Raw genomic sequence first — 6235 nt, 5'->3', positions numbered from 1 at the left:
CATATATGGTTCTCCCTCGAATTTGACTACGATATCTTAGATAAGATTTTATTAATTATGAATATAAACTCATTAGAGAATGCTATTTTTATCTCTCAAGGTTGTATATCGTTCCTCATGGTATGCTCAATTTAAGAATTAAAATGCAAAAAATATTATATCCTAATTTTTCAAAAAATATAATTATAATTGATTTGCACGCTTCCCGAGCAAACACCACTGTCAAGTCTAACTTACCTGAAGTAGACAAATTTGAACTTTGAAATTTGAACAATTCAAAATGTATGTATCATTTCGTATTGTATGATCTTTTAAATAATTACATAATTTGGTTAGTAAGTTATGCAATCAGATCGAATCTAATTGATTATAGACCACATTGTACAATACATATATCATATTATTTGAATCCCTAGGAGTCTCTGGAAGATGTTTGGTTTATCTAGAATGATCCAAATATTGTACTATGTACATCATTCAAGAGATCTCTAGATGATTTTTTTCATCCTGTATGATCCAATCTTGAGTTGAACTAATTGTAATGTACTACTATTTTCTCATATATAGGAATAATTTAATGAATTTTAACTTATCATTCCTAGACAATTCATCGTATAGCATTACAATAGGAGAATTTTACTAATTATATTGTATGATTAATAGAATGTACTATACAAATAGTTATGGCTAAATTAAAAATTAGGGGTTTTCTTAGAACCATGTATTTAAATAACTTTTAATCAAATTTGATGGGTCTTTGGTTGTCAAGGGGGCTAGGTTCTTCTATGTGAGAAAGTTTGAAAGGTGAGCTCTGGTATTGGGAGAGAAAGGAATGTTGAGAAAGAGAGATAAAGAGAGGGAGAGAGAGAGAGAGAAAGAGCAAGAGAGAGAGGGAGAGAGAGAGAGGGAGGGAGACAGAGAAAGAATAGTTTTATTGGATAAAGTGATCCTAATTTAGGGAGTCTTTAGATGGTTTCTCAGAACATTATCCATAATCTTCCTCTATAAGTCAAAGTCTTACTTTAGGAAAACTTAAGGAAGAAATTATTAGAGTCGAAGGGCCAATGGAAACTACACCATGCCAGGTGGATGAGGTGCATTCTTATTTTACGCCTCACTAGGAGGGTACAAATAAATTTGATTCTCTGTCTCACCAAAATCATGAAAAGGATTTTGATTCACTACCGCACCATGCTGGTGAAAGGGAATTTCTGAAGGCATCTCTCACTTGATGTCGGGGAAAAAGGTGTTTCACTAAAGATTTAGTACAATAACTAGATTGGAGGAATCTAGGGAGTATACATAGGTCAAGGTTGACTGAATCATGTTAAAAATTTTTTGTGCTCATTCCTTTTCTTTTATCACTTTATTTTCCACATTTTTTTTATTTCATGCACATGTATATTATTGAAATCTTAATGGAAAACTTTGAGATTATTATGGATGAATCTTAGGTCACCAAGAGAAAAAATAATGGAAAAAAATAAAAGAGAAGAAAAATATTTCATTATTGATTTTATACAAAATCAAAACAAAACAAAAGAATTTAATTTTTCATATCATTTAGCTTCCACATTCAATGATATAAATTTTAATTTAAGTTTTGAATTTGGTTATAATTGTCAAAAGATATTTTTTAAAAATTAAATGTTCTTACAACACCAATTCCTTCCCCTCTTGGTTTAGTATTATAGTTCAAGTGGTCTAACATCCACAAATTAAATTTCAAACCTCAATCTAGTTGGTGCAGCTGCCATAAGGTTCTTAAATCTACCCTCCTTATTCCTTTTTTTTGCAGCAGCAGAGAGTGATGATGAGAGTGCTACTAGTGATTGTCTCCCTTGTCCATCTTTTTATAATATTTTTTGATTAAAGGAAATTTTTTAGTTGTAACTCATTTAAATAAATTGAAATGAAATATTTTTCTTACTCGTATATTCTTGACGCATATTTGTATTATTCATAGATCTTCATTAAATGTTTTACATGCTTGGAAATAGAATGTGAATGCAGTTACCATATTAGTTGTAGCACGTTTTGGCATTCACCTTCATTCAACCATAGAGCAATAATGGTGTGCAAGTGAACTAACCCATGTAAGAAATAAAAAAAAATTCTCTATGTTCAATTTGTTAGTTTATAATTATGTATTGAATTGGAAAACTAAATAAAAAAGAACATATATAAAATTTCTAAATTTAAATCAATAATAAAAGAAGCTTGCCAAATCTAGGTTCAATATTTAAGCACTTTCAGGATTAACTCTCCAATTAGAGCATAAATCTAGGGTATGCAAGATTGTTTTTTAAATTCTCGGGCATGACATTATTTATTAATTTCACATGGGCTCACAATGGAGGTAGATGTGTCAAGACTCAGTATGGATTCTTGTAATGCTTACACTTGGTATTATAGCAAGCAAATTGAATATATGAATACCCTGGCAAGTTTGATAGTGGGAATATCATAGAACATTGAGAAACATTCAAGTTCTAGTCTCTACATAACAGTTCTTGATAGTGTGAGAGTGAGTGGGCAATGAATATTTTATAAGAAAACTATTTGCATATGGATTTTATGTAAAGTCACTTTAGTTGGGCCCATAGCAGATGTTTTAGGGACTGAATGTGGTGTTCATTTTGGTTATGCATATGCTGGGAAATATAATAGGTTATAAAAGTAATATCCAGTCTTGTAATGGTTGGATATTGCAAGGAATCTACAATGCTATGGAAAAATTGAAGATCATGAAATGGAGATCTTGTTGAAAACATTTTTTGAGGTTTTGTGGGCATGGGGGTCATAAATGGCATGTAATTTAAAAAACATGAGGCTTGAAGCAAATCAGTTGAATATTGAGTTTAAGTTGAGAAATTCACCTGATTCGATGTGGATGACTTGAATGTTAAGAATGAAGGATATGGGACCAAGTTCCTTGGGGGATAATGTTGAGTTTAGTGTGATTATATGATTTGAAATGGATGATTTGTTGTCACCTAAGATGACTATATCATCATTATAGACTAAGAGATAAATTTGAATGTTGTTTTTACAAAAGTAGAACAGGGATGGATTAGATTTGCTGAAACTAAATCCTTGGTTGAGTGCAAATTCAATAAACATACAGAACCACTGCCTTGGGGCTTGTTTAAGGCCGTAAATGGATTTGTACAATTTGTATACATAGTTAAAATGAGTATAATCAGTAAAGCCTTATGGTTGCTTCAATTATATTTCCTCTTGAAATATTCCATATAAGAAGGTGTTGGTGACATCCAATTTGTGCACTTGCCAACCTTTAGTGATTGCTATTATAAGGAGGATATTAATGACGAGCATTTTTGCAACTAGGCTAAATGTGTTTTTGTAGTCAATGAATAATATTTTAACAAATCCTTAAGCAAATAACCATGTCTTGTGATGTCAAAGATGCAATCAGGTTTAAGTTTAAATATAAGCGTCTAATTGCAACTAAGAACATAGTAATGTGGAGGGGATGGAACTAGGGACCGTGTTCCATGTTCCTGAATAGCAAAAAATTCATCAAACATGGCACATCATGAAAAGTGATGTCTGGCTGCTTGAGTGTAACAAGTGGGGGTTGAGGTAGTATAGGGGTTGGCAAGCAAGTTTAGAAATTGTTTAGGTTTATGTGACCTATTTTGAATCTTGTTTGCATGTGATGCATTGTGGCAGGTGGATTATAGGGGAAGATGTGGAGGGGAGGAACATTTGTTCATGGAGATATAGAATAGATTGTTGATAGTTGTCTAGTTAATATGGATGAGGGTGTTGAGGGATTGAGAGATATAGTATGTATAGAAGGTGGACTTATTGGAGTGGTGGTTGATATGGGAACAAGTGTGAGGGGTGAGGTGATTAAGGGTTCTATGATTTTTGTAGAAGTGAAAGAAGATTCATGGTATGGAAAGAGATATTCATAGAATACTAGGTGATGAGAGACTTGAATTTTTGCTTTGAAAAGATTGAAGCATTGATAATCCTTATGAGAAAATGGAAAATAGAGAAAGATAAATGGGGTGTGAGTTTACTTGGTATTAGCGGATGTAGCCAAGGGATATAGAAGCAACCAAATGTTTTGAGATGTGCATAGAAAAGTTGATTCCCATTAAGGAGATGAAAGGGGTTATCTTGGTTTATTGCTTTGGAAGGAAGACGATTAATATGGTAGTTTTCGGTAAGTAGAGCTTCCTTCCAAAATTTTAGCCAGAGATGAGCATCATGTAGAAAGGTGTGAGTCGGGTGTGTGGGAACAACTTTGTTTATGGATTATCACATGATCTGAGAGAAAAAGCTGAAAAAGTGGGATAGATATTCTCCTCCACCATATGATCATAAGGTTTTATTTTGAAATTAAATTTATTTTAAGTTATGTGGAGGAAATGTTTAAATTTTTGAGATGTTACAACTTTTGTATACATGGGATATAGCCAAAAAAATTGTGCGTACTCATCAATGAAAATGAAATAATAATTATAACCATGTGAAGAAGAAATAGGAGCATGCCCCAAACATTAGAATGCATACGTGCTAATGGAACGGATGTTTGTATTGAATTCAAAGTGAAAGGTAGTTTGTGATTTTTCCATATTATAATATTTGCAAAGAAAGGATGCATTTGTAATACAAGTAGAGGATGTCACACCCCAAGATCTAACTTGGATGAGTTATTCAGTCAATCCTTTAAATCAATCTTCTACCCGAGCTATATATAGTCATCAATCAGTGACAAACAATAAAACATAATCTATAATTTAAAACATCAATGTAAACATTTCTATTCATTCCCATAAGTCATTTACAATACTCAGGATCTTCACATTAATTACATATCCATCTGGTCCTGAGTACAAAAGAATAAATATAATAAAAAGGAACAAAAACCTAAAGATTCCTGATCTATCTCACACTCCTGCTCTCTTGCCCTGACCTGAAATTGTTAACCACATATAATGAGTTTAAAAAGCCTAATAAGTCACCAAATACCAACATCTAAAATCAAAGCATGGTACATAAGCAATATGCATGTCAATCACTCAAATCATAATAATCACTTGCACATGATTATTGAGTCAATGCATAAACAAAAATTAATGCATAAATAGTAATTAATGTGTAAACAGTAATCAATACAGAAATAGTTGAATCCACAATCATCAGTGATAAAATCAGTGAACAGTAGAAAAACCCATAAAGCTCAATGAATCAGTACGTGCATCAAATCTCTACAGTAGTCATCATATCTATAACATCAGTCAAATCATTAAAGAAATCCTCATATCAGTAATATCAATCAAATCAATTAATAAATCATCATGTCAATAATATCAATCGTATAAAGAGAAATCATTGATTCAATAATATCATTCGGTATAAAATGTCAAATCAATACTATCTTACGTGATTGTTGAAATTAAACCAATGTAGTAGAATCATATCAAAATGTACACTTACAATTCCAGTTGTTCAATATAACATGCTCAGTGTATCACATGCAATCCAATAATTTATATCACATGTTCAGTGAATCACATGTCACTTACTCAGTATATCACATGTATAATGTTAGTATAATGAATCAGTAGTATCAGTACCTATATCAGTATCAGTAACAATCCAGTGACATGAATAGTAATGCTATAACAGAGAAATCATGCAGTAATAGAAAATCAATATAGTAATGATAAATCCGTACAATAATGATAAAAATAATGCTTTAAATTATGCAATTCAGTGTAATATTCATACTCAACAAGTAAAAGCCCTGGCTATTACGGTGTTTTTCAGTCTTGAATCAATATTAGTATCATATCCGTTGGCTCAGAAAATAGAGTCATCACTCGTTGCCCGTCAGCACAGTAATTGTCACGACCCAACCAGATCCGAGACGGATCCCGCTCGCACCGGGTCGCGACACGGAACGAACGAACTGACCAGGATCTGGTTATGGAATTTGGTTCGGAACCGAATCTTCCAAATTATTCAACTCAAACAGACACACAGACACAGAGCTACAATGAATCATCAAACACAACGGAACAAAACATCTATCTTTTCTTTTCCTCAAAATAATCATCTAGCTTTTAACCAGAAAGAAAGACAAAACAGAAAAGCCATGACTGTACAAAAATCAAAAGTAAAAAACAATACCTATACTGATCAGACTCTGAAATCTATTCCTGGACTTCCTTCCCTTTCCCAGAACCTTAAAACC

This window comes from Dendrobium catenatum, unplaced genomic scaffold, assembly GCF_001605985.2.
Source record: "Dendrobium catenatum unplaced genomic scaffold, ASM160598v2 fragScaff_scaffold_621, whole genome shotgun sequence".
NCBI classification, from domain to species: Eukaryota; Viridiplantae; Streptophyta; class Magnoliopsida; order Asparagales; family Orchidaceae; genus Dendrobium; species Dendrobium catenatum.
The sequence above is the reverse complement of the archived record's forward strand: the minus strand, read 5'-3'. Positions refer to the sequence as shown.